This window comes from Manis pentadactyla, chromosome 2, assembly GCF_030020395.1.
Source record: "Manis pentadactyla isolate mManPen7 chromosome 2, mManPen7.hap1, whole genome shotgun sequence".
In the NCBI taxonomy this organism is placed as follows: Eukaryota; Metazoa; Chordata; class Mammalia; order Pholidota; family Manidae; genus Manis; species Manis pentadactyla.
Genome location: NC_080020.1, coordinates 34,176,678 through 34,198,132, shown reverse-complemented (window position 1 = coordinate 34,198,132; position 21,455 = coordinate 34,176,678). Strand labels below are relative to the sequence as shown.

Sequence of the window (21,455 nt, the reverse complement as noted above, 5' to 3'; positions counted from 1 at the left end):
TGAGTTCCTTCCTCCAGCCAAACTGATCTACTTACTGCCTTCCGTGTCCCCCACCTAGACATAAACCTAAAAATATTTGCCTTTGCTTACCCTGCTCCTCTGCTAGTAATACTATCATTTCCTCTCTGCTCTTTGAAATACTATGTAGCCTTCAATGATCGATGGAATTTCTACTCCTGGTCTTCTTCCTTATTTGTCCCAGCTGAGAATATTTCCTTTTTATGAACCCTTGGGTATCTAATCCAAGAGTTGGTAAACTATAGGCTGCAAGCAAAATCTATGTAATGGGCCAAATCTGTTTGTTTTTGTAAATACAGTTTTATTGGAACACATCCATGGCTATACATTTACATATTGTTTATGGCTGTTTTTGCTACAATGCTACAATGTCAGGGTTGAGCAGCTGTAACAGAAACAGTACGGCCCATGAGACCTAAATATTTACTGTCCAGCCCTTCACAAAACATGTTTGCCAAATCCTGGCTAATCCATGCTTCTCAAACTTGGGTCCCGAAATCCAGGCTGAGAGCCAGATGGAAGACATCCTACGCTTCCGGTCATGATATATCTTCTTGGAGCATCAATTTTACTGGAAGGCTGAAGGGAAAATTATGGTTATTGACTATAAATGTGGCCACTGAAGCAAACATGTTTACATTATGGAGTGGAATTTAGCATATGCATGAAATTGTAAGTTAAAATCCTGATGTGACCAAAATTCCAAGCTTGGGAAAGGCCTCTTCACATTGTTGCTGCTCCTCTACTGTTATAAATATTTTGGTATTAAAATTGGGGGAGGCACCCATCTATGCTATTCAATTTGAGGTTAAAGCATATAGATTATGGGTTTCTGTATCCTCACTAATTCTGACACAGTGCTTGCCTCTAAGAACTCCCAGAAGGATTGGGGTCATTTACCAAGGTAAATCCTAAAAGGTCCTCACCTGTGGAGTTGGTTAAGGGCGTTCTGCCTGATGGTGGAGGGAGGGGCTGGAGGACTTCACCTGCAGAGGTCTCGTTCACTGTGGGAGACTTTTAGAGCCTTGACTGTTGCTATGGCAACAAAATGTCTCACAACAGTTTGTTAAACTAACAATATTTGCAACAGTGCCATCACCCATTCAAACCACAGATTAGTTCCTTCCTGAGCTGAAGGCAGAACCAGTCTTATAAGTGAACAAGTGATAACCTAGTCATTTTGACTGTATTTGTGTATTTATTTAGGAGGAGGAAAAGGGAAAGGAGATACTACCAAGTTTACCCCCCACCATTTCCCTCACCTTAAAGCCTCTCTTTCTAAAGCCTTCTGAGATCGGAACAATCCCTATTGCATAAAATGGTAATCACGCAGTTGCCATTTGATGTTGTTTATCTTTGTTTTGTTTTTACAAGGGGAACATCCTAGGGAAGGCTGACACACAAACTTACTAACCTCTCAGTAGGCATCAGGAGGTGGTTTTGGCAGTCAGGCGTGCAAGGAGTAGGCAGCCCTAAACTCCCAGTCGGGGCTGAAAGATCTGGGGCCACCTCAGTTCTGCCATGGATCTGCTGGGCCACCCTGGACAAGCCACTCGCCGTTCTGCACCTTCGTTTTTCCTTTCCTGGAATATGAAAGTAAGAAGCTGGGTGAGGTTAAGGAGCATTTCTAGCTGTAAGATTCTACAGCTCAAGGCAGCATAATTAACAGAAAGATCAAGGTCATGACCACATGGCTAGGCCTCAAAAACATAAACCAGATTGGAAAAGGTTAGTTGCAGAATGACTTGTACTGTATGATACTATTCCAACCTTTTAAATTAATTTTTGAAATAAGTAATACAGTCCATCCACACTGCTCACAAAAAATTTTTAAGGAATACATTTCAAAGTCTTCCTCCCCTCATCCCATCCCTCTTGCCTCCCACATGCAAAATTATATTTTTGTATGTAAACTTTCAGAGTTACTTTATGCACATACAACAAAAATGGATGCACAGGCTTATTTTCCCTTTTGCTATTCAAAAGGTAGCATACTACACATATTCTTCAGCACTTTATTTTTTTAATCTTAACATGTATTGGAGAAATTTTCATGTTAGCATAGAGAGTGTCTTCATTCCTATAGGATTCCATTACACCATAATTTATTCAACTAGTCCCTTACTGATGGGGGAGCAGATTGTTTCTGGTCTTTTTATTACAAACAATTCTTCAATGAATAAGGCAATGAATGTGCTTTTGAACATGTACAAATATATCTACAGACAAGTTCCCAGAAATTTTGTGTTTGCATTTTTTATATTGTCAAATTATCCTCTGTAGAGATTATACTAATTGACTCACCCAAGATCAAAGTTATGAGTGCCTCTTTCCTGACAGCCTCTTCTACAAACTGTGTTACCAAATCTTGAGTATTGACCAATTTGGAAGGTTTTAAAAATGGTATCTCAATGCGACTGTAATTTGTATTGCTCTTCTGATGGATGAAACAGTGACTATTTTCTTTTCATTAACAGCCATTTGTGTTCTCTGTAAAGGAATACTTTTAACTCTTTTTCATATATGTACATTTTAAAAATACATCATACAATGGAGATGGTTTATGACCATGGACTCACATAATGGAGGACAGGACCTCAACTGAGAGAGGTTAGTTGTTTCTGGAGAGGAAGACAGGGGAATGGGACATGGGAGGAACACAAAGGGACTCCCACTGAATATGTGACATTTTATTTCTTAAAAAGAAAAGATGTGAAGCAATGGCAGAAAGAAAATAGAAGAGGAAGGGAGGGAGGGAGGCTTTAAAATCAATGAACCTGAACCTGAATCTCAACCCCACCGTACAGACTCCGAGGCCTTTGACAACTGTCCAAACCTCTCTTATTCTCAATTTCAGCATCTGTAGGACACACATACCCTCTGCCTTGTAGAGTTAGTGTGACGACTAAGATAATCTATGTAAAACCATGATTAGCACATCACCATGTTTCAATGGTCATATGAACTTTTAATATTAACTTGGTTATTATTATTCAAATGTATACAATGCTTCAGTCCACAAGAAAGGTCTGTTGACTTTTCTTGGCTCAACTACCTCTTTTTCTTGTTGGGTTTCCCAAGGAGTCTTCTTGATATGCCAGTGATTTCAACCTCTATGACCCCTCTTCCCAACGTCCTCCCCAGATCTGTCCCTGTGGGTATGACTTGTGTGACCAGGAAGCCCGAGTGTGAGAAGCTGAGGGCGTGGCCAAGGGCAGGAAGGGGGAGTTTCCTCTGTGTTGCAACCCATTCCCAAGAGCTCTGACCTCTGCTAGCCCCCGAGGAGCTTAGGCTTCCCACTGTGCCAGCATCTAGAAGGGCCAAGCCCAGCACAACCCTCTCTCAGAGCAAACCACGGACAGCAGCCTCCCCATCATCTCTCCGCAGGGGCCACAGACGGGAGAGCTGCAACCACGGCTGACCTGAGACCTGCAATCCCCGAGGCCTCAGAAGCGGCCATTTCCTCCCTCTGATTTAGTTGGTATCACAGCAGCAGGCAGCAGGTGGTCCCACCGAGCTCCACCTACGCAGGGCGCCCTTCAGCCTCTTAGGTACGTCTTTGCCCAGATGAGAGACCCAGAAAAAATACTCCTTTGCAGTAAATTCCATTCATCAGAACAGGGAAGTAATATTACAGCAGTGAACTCTGTCCATTCCTTATAGCTTTGGGTCATTTCCTGAGCTGAAATGATGTCTTTTCTTTTTCATTTACTTTGATCCTGAAACACCAGAAAACTAGAGAGGAGAAAAGAGGGGGAGGAAGAAGAGAGGAAGGAGGATGGCAGAGGCAGAAAGAAAAAAAAGGCTCGAAGCAGATGGCATCTTAGACTCTTTGGAGAGAAAGCTCTGGAATGACCTGAAGGTTTGCGCCGGGCCCACCAGGTCCCTGATCAGCCAGCGCCAGGTGCTGGGGGACCCTTAGGTAATGTCTGCCCTTAAGTAACATCTAGAAGCTTCACCAAGCCAACAAAGACAACATCCTTCAATTATTGGCAGGAATGAGCCGATAACACCCATCAATTAACTAATGAAAATCAGGGGGAAAGATATTACAGTTAGCCATGATTAGCGAATATTGATTTACCCTTCGTAGTACTGATCTGAAGGAAAATTGTAAGACACACAAAGTTTAACTTTCTTGGCCTTTCTGAGTATTTTTTTTCTCTTTTAGTGATGTGGAGTCTGTGAAGCCAGGAGCCTCGCCTGTAGTGCCCCTCACCAGGTGCCCTACCTCTCCTCCCGTCAGCCAAATCTCCCTTTTGGTGACCTCCTTTCCCAGAGCTGTTTGCTGGCAGTCAACCACCCGCTCTGAGACACCAATTCATTCTAAAGTGACAGTGGCGGCAGTGGTGGGCAGAAAAACAACCCTCCAGAGATATTCATGCCTTAGTCCCCAGAATCTTTCAGTCTTTAAAGGGAACTTTGCCAGTGGGTTGAAGGTCAAGGACCTTGAGATAGGGCAGTGTCCTGGATCATCGCAGTGAACCAGGTCTAATTACTTGAGTCCTTTAAGGTGGAAAACTTTTCTCTGCTGGGTCAGAGAGATGAAAAGGAGAGTTAAGAAATCCTGACTTTGAAGATGGAGGAAGTGAGCACAAGTCAAGGTCTGGGCATGGCCTCTGGAAGCTGGGAAAGGTCCTAAGTGACAGCCAGCAAGGAAACAGGATCCCGGACCCACAATCACAGGGAATCGAACTCTGCAAACCACACAGATAAGCAAGGAAACATATTCTTCCCTAGATTCTACAGTAATTCTTGTGTATACTTTGGAATAGGCAGATTATTTTACAATTCATGGCTAGATGTGTCATCCAGTCATTCATTCAACAGTTCCATAAATATTTATGGAATGCCTATTATGTGCCAGGCACACTGTTCCCAACATACATGGCTCCTTCTAGATCATGTGTACACAAGTAGATTCAGTCAGCAAGTCAGTCAACAAATGTTCACTGAATATCTACTATGTTTTAGGTAAAAGGGCAACTCAGTTGAGATTCACAGAAAGAGTCGTTTAGCTATGTGGGAATTCTGGGAAGCCTGAGATTCCAAATTCTGCAAAGGAAGATTGGAACCAGACAGCATCTGAGCCCTTATTCCCAAGAGCTAGTAGGTATTACTGTCTTCCTTTTGCATATGTGAAACAGAGGCTCAGAGAGACTAACTGGCCAAGTCACATTGCCTACAAGTGATGATACTGGATTTGTTTTTAATTTATAATTGTAAAATACACATAAAATTTGGCAACTTAACCATTTTACAGTGTACAGTTTCATAGTGTGAAGTACATTCACATTATTGTGCAACCAATCTCCAGAATTCTTTCATCTTGCAAAACTGAAACTCCCTACCCATTAAACAATTCCCCATGCACCCTCCCCCGAGCCCTTGGTAACCACCATTCTACTTTCTCTATGAATTTGACTATTCTAGGTACTTCATGTAAGTGGAACTATACAGTATTTGTCTTTTGGTGTGTGGCCTACTGCACTTAGCATAATGTCTTTAAGGTACACCTTGCTGTTAGCATATATGGAATTGCCTTTCTTTTTATAGACACTACTTTTTCTTTGTCACTCATCCATTGATGGACACTTGGGTTACTTCCATTTTTGGGCTGTTGTAAATAATGCTGCTATGACCATATGTACAAATATCTTAAGGACCTACCTTCACTTCTTTCAGGGAATATATATCAGTGGAGCTGGAATTTGAACACAGATCTCTCAGCCTCTGGTGCCCATTCTCTTCCCAGGATGCCATGCAGCCTAGGGTGAGTTATGGCTTCCTGTGCTGCAGCTAACCAAATACATGAAATGTTTTTGCTCACATTCCATTTGACACAGGTCACATGGAGATAGTTTCATCCTATGATTTTCCAGTGTTAAAAATAAATGTGATATACTGCACACAGAATAAAACTCAAACTCCTTGGCCCTATATGATCTGGCCCCTGAGTACCTTTCTAACCTCATTTCCAGCCATTTGCTCTACTTCAGTCAAGCCGGCTCTGGTTCTGTTCTTCAAACACACCAAGCGTGCTCCCACCTCAGGACCTTTGCATTTGCTGTGCATTCTCTTTAGGACTTGCACAACTGGTTCCCTCTCATTATTCAGGTCTCAGCTCACATATGACCTCCTCAAAGAGGCCTTCCAAGACCAGCCTTTGTAAAGCAGCACCTCCCATCACTATCTATCACATTGTTCTGTTTTATTTTCTTCAAAACTGGCTGAAATTCATTTTGTTGTTTTCTAGCTTATTATCTATCTCCCTCACAAGAATGAAACTTCCACACAGAGATATTAATCTATCCTTTCCTCCCATTATCTCCAGAGCATAGATTCATGTCTGGCATATAGTAGGCACTTATTAAATATTTGTTGAATAAAGGAATGCATAAGAATCTTCACTCCAACATTGTTTATCATATAAAAAAGAATACAAACTGTGTGAATGTCCATCAATGAGAAATGGTTCAGTAAATGGAGGTATATAATATGGAAAACTCTACAGACATTAAAGAGTTAAGATGAACTGCAATTATTGACAGGAGAGAATGTCTTCAAGATATGATTGATTTTTTTAAACAAGTTGCAAAACAATAAGCATGTACAATTCTAGTTTGTAAAATATCAAAAATACATGTCTATATGAATCTTTGGAACTATACTTACCAGCAGTTATGCCTGGGAAACAAGAGGAGATAAAGGGAAGAGAGATATTTTCATTTTGCTTCATACTCTCTGTATAGTCAAAAAGTTTGACAATTAGCTTCAACTGCTTTTATAATAAAAGTATCTTACCATTTTGCTGAAGTGTTTTGTAGAAAAGTATACAATGTTTACAATTTACTTTGAAATATGTAAGAAATAGGATGGGCTGATAGATGGAAAGAGGTTATTAGATGGTTGGGTGGCTATGTGATAAGAAAGTAAAACATTTTCCTGAGGAATCTAGATTATGGGTGTTCACTGTACAAATCTTTCATTTTTTGTGTGTGTTTGAAAATGTTCATAATAAAATTTGGGGGTGGAAATCTTACTATTTATTCAATGCACATTTCTTGAATGCCGATTATATGTCAGGCATGCACTGTAAGTTTCTTTTTCATGCTGCTACAATTTACATTTAGGGACACCTAAATGGCATCTGGATCAAAGGCCATCCTCATGCCCCCTCCCTTTCATTCATGCCACCAGTTATACCATAAGCCAGTCCACAGCCCTCCCTGCATCCTAGAAAACCAAGATTCAACGATATGGCTGCCTGCATTGATTAAAGATTTAAACTTGTCTATATTAAGGAGCCAGGGTCCCAGGTAGAGATTGGGCTAGAGTGCTAGAGCATCTGCATCTATTGAAGTACCTCAGGAAATGGGCAGCACACTGAAAACAGGTGCTGGAGAGTCCGATGAAGATACTACATACAGAGGTGTGTGCAGAGGGAAGGGAGCAGCTGGGAACGCCAACACCCCCAGGGAAGCCGCTACCATCCCAAGGCCTGAAGGAGACAGGAGAGGTGACGTGCCTCCAGCCCAGCCCACTGGCAACTGAGCGTGTGTGTGGCAGCCACTCCCAAGGCTGCCGGAAGGAGGCACCAGGGATTAGGTCCCTTCTTCTCTGTCTCCCCACACTCCCATCTTCTGCAGGTGCCTCCCCCATGCCAACCCCACGGGAAGCCAGAGAGCAGCGACAACCGAGTGACAATGTCTTTGGAGGTCAGTGTCTCATAAGGAGGGCAGGGCGTGGACCTGTGGGTGGAGCACACACAGGGACAGGCAATCAGAAAAAGGTTTTTTAAACAAAGACAAATAACTGGAAGAAACTTGAATCAAACTGATCTTATGATTTATTATCCAATATCCAATACAGGTCACTTATAGAATGAAAGAGGTTGTTATTAAAAATTATACTAGATCTATATATAGGCAAAGCCAGGACTGTATGGCCACTCTACTTTATCTCTTCTGACCCTCTCACTGTGCAGATGAGGACACTGAAGGGACCCAGAGAGGTAAAATGACTTGACAAAGACAGCACAGCAGGTCAGGGCAGAGGTGGAAAAAGCCTGGACTGCTGACACCCGGTCTGGGGCCTTCAATGCATCATCAGTCGGTCACACTGGAGCTCAGCAGCACACTCCCCGCGCCTGCTCAGTGACCTCACATGACTCTGGGAAAAGGCTCATCTTTCTGTCCCAAGAAACATGCGGTTTGGAGCGCTTCTTTCTCTCTTATTTTTTCTTCCCCCTTTTTGTGGTCAAATACTGGTCTAGGCTGGAGGGGAAGCACTCAGGTGTCTGGAGTTTCACTGTGATTTCATCACAAGAGTGAAAGCCCTACAAATGGGAGAATGAAATGCAAAGCAGGGCCCTCTGACAAGCTCCTTGGCCCATCCCAGGACTGCCTTAGTCACCCGCAGGGCTTGGTTCTGGGAAACACTCGTCCCGTATGTACATCCTTGTCCAACACTATTTCTTGAGCATCTGTGAGGTGCCAGGCACTGTGCGATGCACGTAGCACATAAGAATGGATGAGAAAGACATGGTCACCACCCTCATGAAGATCCAATTTTGGAAGGGGGTGGATGGCAGATTATAAATACACATATAAATAAACTAATTACAGATATTGTTAGCACTAGAAGGGAAACAGAGTGCTCTGATGAACAGTATGAATAGATGACATCTGTTTGAGTCATCCTTCATTCCACACCATTTCATGAAGTAGATATTAAGGATTTCCCCCACTATCTGAAAGTACAGCATTCCTATGAAAAACTTTTCTAAACTGATGGCATAAACCAAAGAGTATTCCCCACTTTCCACACCACTTCAATTCTATGAAAGACCTACATTAGCATGGTAAAGGGCTTTTTCATGAAAATGAAAATCCTCTTCTAATTTCCTTCAGTTAGTGAGAAAAAGTTCTAAGTGGGTGTTTCATAAAAGCCATGTGGCATAATGTGAACTTTCGGAAAGCGGGGGAGACCTGTATTATCAGCTCCATCTTACAGAGGTGAGGTACAGAAGTCAGGTGATTGTTCAAGATCAAACAACCAGTAAGTGTCAGAGCTGAACTTGAACCCAAGAGTCTGGCCTGCAACCTGTGTTCTTGACTGCTAGCGCTCTTGGGCAACAGAGGTTCAGAGGGGAGTGCATAGTTTCAGTAGGTCAGGCCCTCAGAAGGCCTTTTGAGGAAGTGGCATGTAAGCTGAGATGAGACAGAAGCCATAGGAAAAGCTGGAAGAATGTTCTAGGCAGAAAAAGAAGCATGTGTCGATGGACAAAGATGGGAAGGAGAATGGTGTGTTCTGTAATCTGTCAGAAGGCCTGGGAGAATGGGACACGGGTTGTATTTTATCCTAGGTGCACCTTACAAAGTCTCTTTGCAGGCATACATTTTCTCATTTGACCATCAAAGAGCCTGACCATGCCAGCTGAGCAAGCATCATTATCCATGTTTTATAGAATGCTGTACATTGATCTGGGGACCTAGGGTGAGGGGAAGACTGGCCGTGTGACTCTGGACTCATGTCAAGTGCTCTTTCTGCTCACCCTCCTGGCCGAGGAACCAGCTGCCCCTTTGCTGCCCCAGTGGTCCCTTAACTACAATACCCACGGTATCTTCAGCACCTCCTCCTCCCACCTCAGAATTTTCCTCTCCAGCCAATAAATTAATTTCTAGGGGAATCTGATAAGCAAATCAGTTCTCATCGGCTCATGGGTATCAAAGCCCTGCTGGGAATCTAGAGTCAACTTGTCTTCATACCCTCGGGAGCACTTCAACACAAGTTCAGCCTCCAGCTATCAGCATTTCCTTCTCTGCCAAAATGGAAGTCATTCGTTGATTAAGGCCCTATTGCAGAGGAGCCTGGCCAGAGTTTGAGTCTCGGGCCTTTGGTTAACAGGTGGCAATTTGCAGATGCCAACAAACCGCGCACTGTCCCGGTCAGCTAATTCCCTGTCTGTGAAGAAGATCGCATCCACGTTCAGAAACCAGCCCCAGGAGACCGGGCAGCAGGCCTGGCGCCCCAGGGCTCACGGCTCCTCATCACAGCTACAGGCCCTCTGAGCCTGCACCCAGCCTTCCTCTCAGTGTGTCCCACTCTCTACCCGGACCATGCAGCCCAAACACACCGGACCATTCACGGCTCCGAGAGCACACCTTGAGCTTTCACACCTCCACACTGCTCACACAACTGGGGACACCTCCCACCTTCCTCACCACCCCCTGACTCACTGCCCCTCGCACCTGCCAGAACACAGACCCCATACCACTGGCCCGAGCAGCCTTGCCTGCTGAGCCCCCCTGAGCCTGGTTGTAGGCACCTTCTCTGTGCTTCCATGATCATAATGAATAATAATCTTTGAGTGCCTTTGATATGCCACACACTCTGTCAAGCACTCCACATGGGTCATCTCAATCTGAAAGTAATTCAAAGAGATTCTATCATTTTATTTTACCACTGAAGATAGTAAATCACAGCGATGTGCCCACAGGTGAGTGGCATGTGCTGGAGGGGGACACCAATGCAGGCAGTCTGATTTTAGGATCTGGATCACCACCATCTGCCGTGCTCACCATCACAGCTAACATCTGCTGGGCACTGACAGGATACCTCCCAGAGGTCTATGCCGGCACCACACACTTTCTCATTGAAATTTCCCAACAGCATATAAGATTTAGTCACTTCAAGGTAGGTGGTGTGATTACGTCCATTTTGAAGGTGAGGAAACTGAGGCACAAAGAGGTTCGATTATTGAGCTAAACTACACATTCATCAGAGTGCATAGAGTGTGCCACCATGCACTAAAATCACCCAGATTAGCTGAGGCTGCTGGTTATCTATGCAAGACCCCTTCCCCTCCTCTTTCAAAGACTGTACTGATGGAAATAAAAATGTGCCCAGTTTTTGAAAAGGCTGAACAAGCAAAATATCTCCCAGCCACCTTTACAGACAGGGTAGCCAATGAAGCACTGGTCGATAGCTTAGTGTGGGGCTTCCAGGAAAATGACCCAAAGGGGGCATACTCAACTACACGAACCCGTTTGCATCTTCCCCTTTATCCTTCTCTTGCTTGCAATATGAAGTCTGGATCACCAACAGCCATTTTTCGACCACGAAGCAATCCTACAAAAAATAGTGGAGCAGAAGGAAAGAATGAACCTGGGATCCTGGTAACATCTCAGAACTACCAGATCGCCCTGGGCCGCCCAGCTTTCAAGGAATTTGGAAGAAAAAAAGACTCTTGTTTAAACCTCTGTTGCATTGTTTCTCTCTTACCTGAAGCCAGATGCAATGACAAGCTCATGTACGTTGTTCTGTGTGGAAGCAGCCACCCCACTGAGCTGTGAAGATCTCAAGAGCAGGGGCCAAGTCCCTTTGGTCTCTGTATAGATGGCAGGAGCACAGCACCTGACTCACTGAGCGACCTCGATCAATTCTGACTTTCTTGCCGTTTTACTCAGTCTCCCATGGAGGGAAAGGAGGTAAAGCTAGGGAGCACGTTTCCCCTTCCAGGACACAGAAGTAAGTAAGGGAAGGACAAAGGAAAGCATGATGGGAGAGAAGCTGGCCCACATGTCAGGCACGGGCACCAGGAAGCAGCAGTCCAGCTTCCAACCTGCCCAGGTCTGGGAGGGCGATTCTGGCTGAGTGCCTGGAGTTCCACCTACTGCTCCCCTTCAGGCAGTCGTGGTGCAACTCCATGGAAACCCAGGGCCAGGAACCAAATTACACTTGGAAAGCGGAGTACCTGAGCCAGAGCTGCTCTCCATTTATGCAACACAGCCAGCCTCCCAAGTATTGCAATTTGAGGAATTACCTTACCTCTCCACCCTTTCCTCACCACACCTGACATCCCTCCACAAGGCTGGTGATGCCACTGAGGTGTAACACATGCCTTGCCCACCCCCTTAGGACAAGGAGTGCCCCAGCTCTTGGAATAATCAGCCTCTGGAAACCCCAGTGTCCTCACCTAGACAGTGGCAATAATACTGCCCATTCATTTCCATACAGGGAGCGAGTAAGAGGGCCAAATACAAAGATGAATAGAAAAGCACTTTAGTAACCAGTAAAATATTATACAAACCCAAGATAGTACATGTATTCATTTTTCTGGGGCCTCGGCTTCCACAATTACGGGAAAATTCCTTCCAGATCTCACATTTTATTTCATTAGTTTTTTTCAAAACTCAAGTGTAAGCCATTGATTAAAAAAAAAATCTGAAAAAGGCATTTTCTGAAATGGAAAAGTTGAGAGGAAGGTGGGGGTCCCACTGGAGTGGAGAGAGAAAGCCAAGAGTGTGGACAGAGTATCTAAGAACAAGCCCCTGCTGTTGGCATGGTTTGTAGCCCTGGGGTTAGGAGGAGGGAAAGGAGATGGGGTGTGCTTGGTTACTCTGAGGATAGGACAGAGTATACCAGCCACAGGTAGTTCCTCAGCTTACATATTTACAAGAAATTAGTTCCTTTGGGGAAAAGGGACTGACAGGGAGCTAGGGCACAGAGACTTCACTCTGTATACCTTTCTAGGTATTCTTTCTTTTACCACAAATGTATTTTTCTAATGTTTAAAAAGGCATTTATATCTGCATTAGGAGTTTAATATGTGATTAACGAAAATATTTTTAAATGACTTAAAACTGTCATGTTGTTTCCCCTCCCTGCCCCCTCCCTCCTCCTACCCCATCCCGTCCCCGCTGTGGCGCCACCACATTAACACAGAGTTTTCAGTCACTAGCCTCCGGCTACCCTGTTGATGTCATGGGTTGGAGGAAAAAGAGGCTGGGTCACAGGCCAGTTCCTGTCCAGCCCTGTGCTGGGTGCAGCCCCAAGGGTGTGGTTGCACGGACACTAGGCACAGGAGTGTGAATTCCCACCATTTGTCAATGCCCAAGGTTAAGTCTGGAAGAAATTTACTTCAACCCAATTATGGCATTAAGTCATGGGAGGAGTTGTCCATTAGCTAATTCGCTCATCAGTAAAGTCTAGCTTATCTGATTAGCTCATTGCCATCACTCACTCCTACCAACAGGAAGCAGCACCTGAAGAGACTAGACAAAGAGTGCACAAGTTTTGATGGAGGCAAACATCAGGATTCAAAAGGACCTCAGGGATGATCTAGTCAGGAGGCTATAAACAGGGAAGCTGTGGCTATATTTATCTTTGTTTACCCAAGTAGAGCTGTGACTTCCTTGCATCTGAATGTCTGTCCATGCATTTTCCATTTAATCACCCTCCCATCCTTGTTATCCTTTTCCTGGCTGCCTCCCATAGCCATGTCATCTGCTTGTTCCATGACATGGCCCTGCCAGGGCTGGTGTCCAGCCTTTTGGCAGCTATCCTCATGCCCTCTCATCAGGGCTAAGCATCTCAAAGGACTACTGCTAGATGCAGGGTACCTAAAGGAGAAAGCAATGCAAAAGGAGTGGAAAAGCAATGGAATACTATTCAGCCATGAGAAGAAAACAAATCTTACCATTTGCAACATGAATGGAGCCAGAGGGTATTATGCTCAGTGAAACAAGTCAGGCGGAGAAAGAACCAAATGATTTCCCTCATTTGTGAAGTATAACAACGAAGCAAAACTGAAGGAACAAAACAGCAGCAGACTCACAGACTCCAAGAAGGGACTAGCTGTTACCACAGGGAGAGTGGGTGGGGAGGGAGGGGGAAGGGGATTGAAGGGTATTACGATTGGTACACGTGGTGGGAGGGGTCACAGAGAAGACAGTGCAGCACAGAGAAGACAAGGAGTCACTCTGTGGCATCTTACTACACTGATGGATAGTGACTGCATTGGGTATGGGGGGGATTTGATAATATGGGTGAATGTAGTAACCACATTGTTTTTCATGTGAAACCTTCTTAAGAGTGTATATCGATGACACCTCAAAAATAAATAAATAAATAAATAAAAATAAAAGGAGTGGAAAAGAATTGGACAGACAACACAATCTCTCTGAATCTCAGAAACCTTGGAGTATCCCCTATAAAGGGAGCTAATACTGTCTATTGTAGACTTTGGGAAAAATCGGATCGGTGAAGACATGTGAATTCCCTGGGATACAGAAAATCTTCATTGAATGTTTCTTTCCTTTTCTCTCCAGAAGACTCAGGATGCCTTTCAACACTCCTGCTTTGTGACTCCCCATTCCTTACCCCAGGAAGTACGTAGGGCCAGCAAACATGACCAGGAAGCTGCAGAGACTGAATAGAGGCAGAGAATTAGGAAGTGACCTGCCCCTTGTCACTTGGGGCAGGTGCTTTGGCTAGATCTGCCACCCACTTACCAGCCAATAAGAGCAGTAGGGCCTATGCCATCTCTTCCCCAGACCTGTCGCATGGTGTTGGTACTACAGGTGTTAACATCTGATTCTGCACAAGTGAGCCAGCCAACGACAGACACCAGTCACCATAATAAAACAAGCTGAGAGCTTTCTCACTGGTTTCTTTTCCTGCTGTATTCTCTTGGAGAGCAATAAATTCTACAGGCAGACTCCTGGCTTCTGGGCTGTCCCCTAGGTCAGTTCACCCAGCCCCTGGACCCCAACTCAGCCAGTCATCTCAGCAACCTAGCTAAAACTTCAGTCAGCAGGTGCAAAGTGATGGTTTGACATCATGGAAAGCCACCACCCAGGGACTAGGCACCACATGATCTGGCACACTGGGTGCCCAAAAAGACTCCCCTGCTCCACTTGGCTGGTCCACCTTCCAGGCTCCTGTGTCCTGGGCCAGTCCCCTGTGCTGATGTTTGTTGGCAAACATTAATGCTGTTTTAAATAAGTACATAATCAGATCACAATAGAAACTAGGGAGTCTGGTCCTGGCTGAAATCTTGACATTTTGGTCACTAGGAGCACTGACCTTCCGTCTGAGCCTCTTTCTCTCTCCCCTCACAGTATTACCTTTGGATTTTCCATGGAGTTTCCTTTCTTAGCAACTGGTTCTTTGGTTTTTTATCATTTCACACTAATTTCCTCTTTGTCAGTAGCCCAAGTCTTACTATTCCCTCTGCCTCTGCCTCCGCCTCCTCCACATTACTCTTTCTTCCTCCTTTCCTCTTCCCTGTCCCCTTTCTGTAAACATTCCTTGAAATGCTTCACCTCTTGATGAGAACTGAAAAAAACCTGTCAAAGAGAGAGAGACAGTAGAGTTTATTGGTTGAAAACAGAAGCTTTGGTGTCAGCTCTGAGTCTGAAGCTCGAATTTGCCACTTGGCAATTGCGTAACTTCGGGTACATGATCTAGTCACCCTGAACCTCTGTTTCCTCATCTTGACAACAGGTGTAACATTAATCATTTCATGGCACAAGTGTAATGCTGTGTATGTAAATTATTTTGTTAGCAAAGTGCCCAGCATATGGTATACTCTAACTAAAATTTAACTTAAGGGAAAAATGGTCTTCATGCAATCTTCATTTTCTATCATGATTCACATCAATAGAGTTCCAACTGGGTTCCCTGAAGAACAAAGGCTCCAAGCCTGGCCAGGAATGGGAAGGGGAGTGGGTGGCAACAGGCTGAGTCCTACTTGTCCTCTCACTTTCAAAACAGATTCTATTTTTCCCTTTTGCATATGAGGTCTTGGAATAATATTCTGAAATATGGATCCAATTGTCAATTAAAAAAAAAAACCTTTGCAATCAGTTTTAACTGATTTCCATTTGTGCTTTTGCCAGAACTCTCCTATCTTTGCTCACTCCACCTGAGCAGGTGCCTGACACACAGAACCTATGAAATCGGTGTTCCATTTCCCATTCCCTCCTCACAACTTGAAACCTCCCTCTCTCCGTTGAAAACTGTAACTGACATTCTATTCTATAAAGAAGATGTACAGGAGTTTGGCCCACCCAGCAGACTTTCTTGGGAGTTTGTTTCACAGGCCTCTGACTGTCAAATAGAGAAAGACAGCTATTAGGTGCTTGGTTTCGTCTGAAGAAGGCTTGATTGCCCATTTTCTTTACCATTTGATAAATGTGGTTACACCTAGAATTTCACACAAGACTCTGTGGTTGTGAATTGAATGTAAAAAGTTATTCTCCATACTAGGCAATGTTGTTTCACTACCTTAAAAATCTTATCTTGAAAAAAAGAGTCTGACCCTGTTGAAAATAGACCAGAAACAAAGGTCATCTTTACAACCTTTAATTCCCTTAATGATCTCCTGAAAGTTGAGGCCCCCTGGAACCTGAGGCTCACAAACATGTACACAAGCTTCAACAAGGTTCTAGACTTCTGGCAGGTAAGTTCAGATGCCTCCGTCTCTCCCCCACCCTCGTATCCATTCGGCACCCTCATATTTACATCCTTTATGTTCTGCTGAGGGAGGTAGGAAGTTGTAGGACAGGAGAATCCTACATGGTTTCTCGCCCCGTGGTAAACCCACATGAAAGTGGTTTGGTGAACCACTGTAGAATTAATGGTGGTGAAAGACAGTGTGTACAGAGAGCCTTGAGGACCCAGGAAACCAAGAGGGATATTTGATTGAAAGCTCAATGGTAGCAGACAGAACTCACGACAATATCACATGTCAGTGTATTCTCAGTGTCTCACCCATTGCTGCCACATAATAGACAGTCAAGAAAGAACTATTGAATGAATGAATGAATGAATGAAAAGAGTTTTAGAAGGAGCCATTCTCCCCACTTCTTCCTATTACAGTGGTCCATAGGGGGATTGATGACCTTTCTGCTTTCCCTCCTATTTCCCTCCAGTCCAATCTCCATGCTACAGCAAGAGTGATCGATTTGAAATGTAAACCAGGTCTTATCACTACCTTCCTTCAGACCCTTCACATAGGACTTAATATATAGCCAAAATCTTTGCCTTGGTCCACCAAGTCTGTGTGGCATGGTCCCTGGCTAGCCAGTGACTTCACCCCTTTCCTCTTGTCCCCTTATTCTCTGTGCTCCAGCCACTTTGACCTTTTGCCTGTTCCTGGGAAAAGCTAAGTTCATTCCTACCTCAGGGCCTTTGCACTTGCTGTTCCATTAGCTTGAAACACTCTTATTCCAGATTTTTAAATTAAAAGATATTTTCTTGTCATTTAAACCTCAGGTCAAATGACACCTCCTCAGAGTGGCCTTTCTTGAGCACCCAGTCTAAAGTAGATGTATATTCATTTCTATCATATCACAATTTTCTTTTTCTTCATAGTAGTGGGCATTTGGAAATTGTTTACTTGTTTAATAAATTTCTCATTTATTTGTCTTTGTGATTCCTGTCAGTCCTGCACACTCTAAATGCCGGCTCCTCTATTGTGTTCATAGCTGATGATTCTCCAACGCCTAGAACAGAACCAAGCACATAGTGGGCCCTCAATAAGTACTTTTTGAATGGATAAATGAACAAATGCAGCCGTGGCATCCTGGGCAGCACCAAGCGAGTTTCCCCAGGGGGTGAAGCTGCAGAAGAAATAGTACATGCCTCAGATGAAAGGACGAGGCAGGAAGAAAATGATGATAGTAGCTGACATTTGTTTAGCCCATACTATATGTCAGATATTTTTCCAAGTCGTTTATATTTATTATCTTTTATAATTTTCACAGCCATCCTTGGAAGTAGGTCAAATTATTTTACAGATAAGTGGTTGGTACACAGAGAGTGAACAATATACCCTCTCACAGAGGTAGTAAACGGAAGATGAAAAAGGCCAACCCAGACCACTAACCAGGACATTACAGTGCCTCTCTCAGCGGCATCCTTGGTAGCATATGTGGGCTAACAGCCACCCTGGGAAGAGACTGTAGGAGGTATGCAGAAATGTGGAGCAAGTCAGGTACTGATAACAAAGTAAACACAGGTGTACCTCCTGGCTGGCAAAGTCCAGAGCCAGGGGTTTACCTAATGAATGTCTTGATAGAAAATGCCCTTGAGCCTGTCATTTAGCCTTTTGGACAAAAACACATCTGCTAAAACTCCATGTCCACAGCTGTAGTTGTACCGGGGCAGTCCCTCTGCCACCAGCCAGGCTCACTGTGGCTCATAGCCTGATAGCCTGACTCTGCTTACAGACATGTTTTGCTTAATCCTCACAGTGTGGCCTGCATAAGCATTTTAAAAATTATACTTGTGGCCAACCTTTAAAAATCAGGGCACTTCACATATAAGTTTAGATTTCTAGCTTCCCTCAAAACATCTTAAGAACTGATAATACTTGTCTTGGTTTTGCAGCTGGCATGGTCAGCCACAATGGAGTCATGGCCATGCATCTAGGAAGGGGTATGTGCACTAGTTCACCACAGTCCCCACCACTCCCTAGTTTGTCCTCAGTACTGAGCCTTACCATTCTGTTTAAGTGTATTTGCTAACACAAGCTGTGTAGGTTCTGGGTGTTTGAGTTAATGACCCCTCAGGAGCATTCAGCACCACAGCTGCCCTGCTGCCACAGCTCTGACTGGCCTCCTGGCCTCCAGTCTCATAGCACTCCAGCACCATCCTTCCCACCACCACCAGACCCTACCTATCAGCTAGGGAAGGGATTGGCCACATGGCCAGGATTCAAACCTGGCACTGTCCCCTGCTATATTGCTGTTGTCTCCCCTCAGTTTCCTCAGCTCTAACATGGGAAGAATAATAACATCTACCTCGGATGGTCAAAGAGCATTCTCATGCTTGCCAATTGCATAGCACATATGCCATGCTGGGCATTATATACTATTTATTTCGGTCTCTACTATTCTTTTACCTAGAATGTGCCACATGTGATTAAAATAACAGCATATACAAAGAAGCAAGACCAAAAATAAAAAGGAAATACCCTCCTGTTGAGATATAAAATAGGGGGCAGAACCAGACCCAGAAATATCCAGATGTTAGAACTATCAGATAAAGACACTGCTATAATGTGTATGTTAAAGGATATAGTGCAAAAAGGTGGACAAAAATGTATGCGTGATGGGGAATTTCAGCAAAGAGTTGGAAGTTTTCTAAAAAAAGGTCAGATGGAAAAGCTAAACATGCTATAATGTGTATATTAAAGGATATAGTGCAAAAAGGTGGACAAAAATGTATGTGTGATGGGGAATTTCAGCAAAGAGTTGGTGGTTTTCTAAAAAAATGTCAGATGGAAAAGCTAAAAATGAAAAACACATCAGAGATGAACAATTCCCTAGGCAAGCTTGTCAGCAAACAGAACACAACAGAAAAAAGCTAAGTGAACTTCAAGAAAAGTCAATAGAAATTACTCATACAAACATAAAAAGAGAAAAACAATCAGTGAAAAAAAAAATCCCAAGAGCTGTGAGACAGTATTAAATTGGCCACCGTACATGAAACCAGAGTCCCAGAAGGAGAAAAGAGAGTATGGGGTAGATGAAATGTGTGAGCAGAAAATTGCCAATAAGAGAAATAGACAAATGAATAAGTATTTCAATTATTGTCTCTTTTAGTTGATAGAAAAGTCAGACAAAAGTCATTAAAGATACAGATGACTCAAACAACACTACCAAGCAACTCAACTTCATTTATAGGACACTTCAACCCAGAGAATTAAGTTTCTTTTCAAATGTTCATAAAATACTCAAAACGTGGGCCATATTCTGGGTGATAAAACTAATTTCAATAAATACAAAAAGATTAAAAACATAGAAGGTATGTTCTCTGATGACAATAGAATTCAACTTAATATCAGCAATAGAATGATACCAAGAAAATCTTCAAATATTTGGATAATAAACAGCCCACTTCTAAACAGACCACAGGTCAAAGAAGAAAAAACAAGGGGAATTAGAAAATATTTTGAACTAAATTAAAATGATAAGAAAGCTTTAAAAAGCACAGCTAAAGAAGTGTCTGAAGAACAATTGATGGCATTAAATGCTCATACTAGAAAAGAAGAAAGGTCTAAAATCAGTTACCTAAATTTCCACCTTCTGAAAACAGAGTATCAAGAGCAAATTAAAAACCCAAGTAAATAAAAGGAAGAAAATAATAAAGGTAAGAGAAAAAAAAAGATCAAAACAGAAAACAGAAATCTAGTAAGCAAAATCAACAAAAGCAAAAGCTGGTGTTTTCACAGAGAAGACAAATAGTGACTGTGTCATTTTACTACACTGATGGGCAGTGACTGCAATGGGGGATGGGGAGGACTCAATAATAAGGGTGAATGAAGCAACCACACTGTTTTTCTTGTGAAACCTTCATAAGAGTGTATATCAATGATACCTTAATTTTTTAAAAAGTTGGTGCTTTGGAAAGACCTATAACAGTGGTAAAACTTTCTATGCATACTGATGAGGAAAAAGAACAGAAACCCAAATTATCAGTGTTATTAATGAAAGAGATCTATCCAATCTCATGCACATCTATCAGACATTAAAAGGGATAATGTAATATTATGAACAACTTTCTGACAACAAATTTGACAACTTGGATGAAATATACAAATTCTTTCCTAACACTCAACCTGAGAAGAAAGGGAAAACTTGGATGGCCTTATATCTACGAAAGAGGTTATATTCATAGTTAAAATCTTTCCCACAGGGAAATTCTCAGATCCAGATGACTTAACTAGGAAATTCTACCAAACATTAAATACTTCCCAACTCATTTTATGAGATCAGGATTATGCTGACATTAAAGCTAAATTTAAAAAAGGAAATCATACACACAAAAAAATCCTCTAAACAAAAATGTCTCATGAAACTAAACCCAAAAATCTGCAACAAAACTCTAACAAAGTGAGGCCAGAAAAAAAGATACTACAGAATGACCAGGTAGGTTTTATCCCAGGAATGCAATCATTATTCAACTGCAGAAAATAGATCAATGTAATTCATCATGTCAAAAGACTAAAAAATAAAAGCCATATGAGTGTCTAAATAGATGCAGATAAAAGATTTGACTAAGTCAACATCCATTCATGATAAAAAACTCAGATGATAAAGCATAAAAAGGAACTTCCTCATATAATTGTCAAATCAATCACTATGTCGTACACCTAAAACCAATATATTTTGTATATCAACTATATCAATTTTGAAAACCTAAGAAATAAAATAAAGGAACCTCCTTAATCTGACAAAGAACATCTAAAAAATCTACAGCTAACATCATACTCAGTGATAAAAGACTAAAGGCTTTTCTCTTAAGGTTAGTAATAGGGCAATGGTGTCTGTTTTCACCGATTCTATTTTACATTTCATGAGAGGTCTTAGCCAGTATATTAAGGGAGATAAAATAAAAAACCAAAAGGCACCAAAATTGCAAAGGAAAGAGTATTTTTACTGCTGATGATATAATGGTCTACAAACAAGATCCTAAGGCATCTACTGAAAAAACTATCAGAAGAGATATATAAGCTTAGCATGATTGCAAGATACAGGGCTAATATAAAAGAATCAATAAATATTACAAAATACATGTAAAATCTTTATATTTAAAAACTATAAAATACTGCTGTGAAAAGAGGATAAATAGCTAAATAGAGA

The 21,455-nt window shown here is 42.7% G+C and overlaps 1 long non-coding RNA gene across 1 annotated transcript; it reads right to left on the bottom strand.

The window, feature by feature from the left end:
* Positions 1-346: 346 nt before the first annotated feature.
* LOC118928008 (uncharacterized) lies at positions 347-12,707 on the bottom strand. Its single transcript, XR_008993559.1, has 4 exons — positions 11,305-12,707; positions 11,062-11,151; positions 1,433-1,596; positions 347-597 (listed from the first exon to the last, which is right to left on the bottom strand). It is a non-coding gene; the product is annotated as an uncharacterized LOC118928008 (long non-coding RNA).
* Between the last annotated feature and the right edge of the window lie 8,748 nt (positions 12,708-21,455).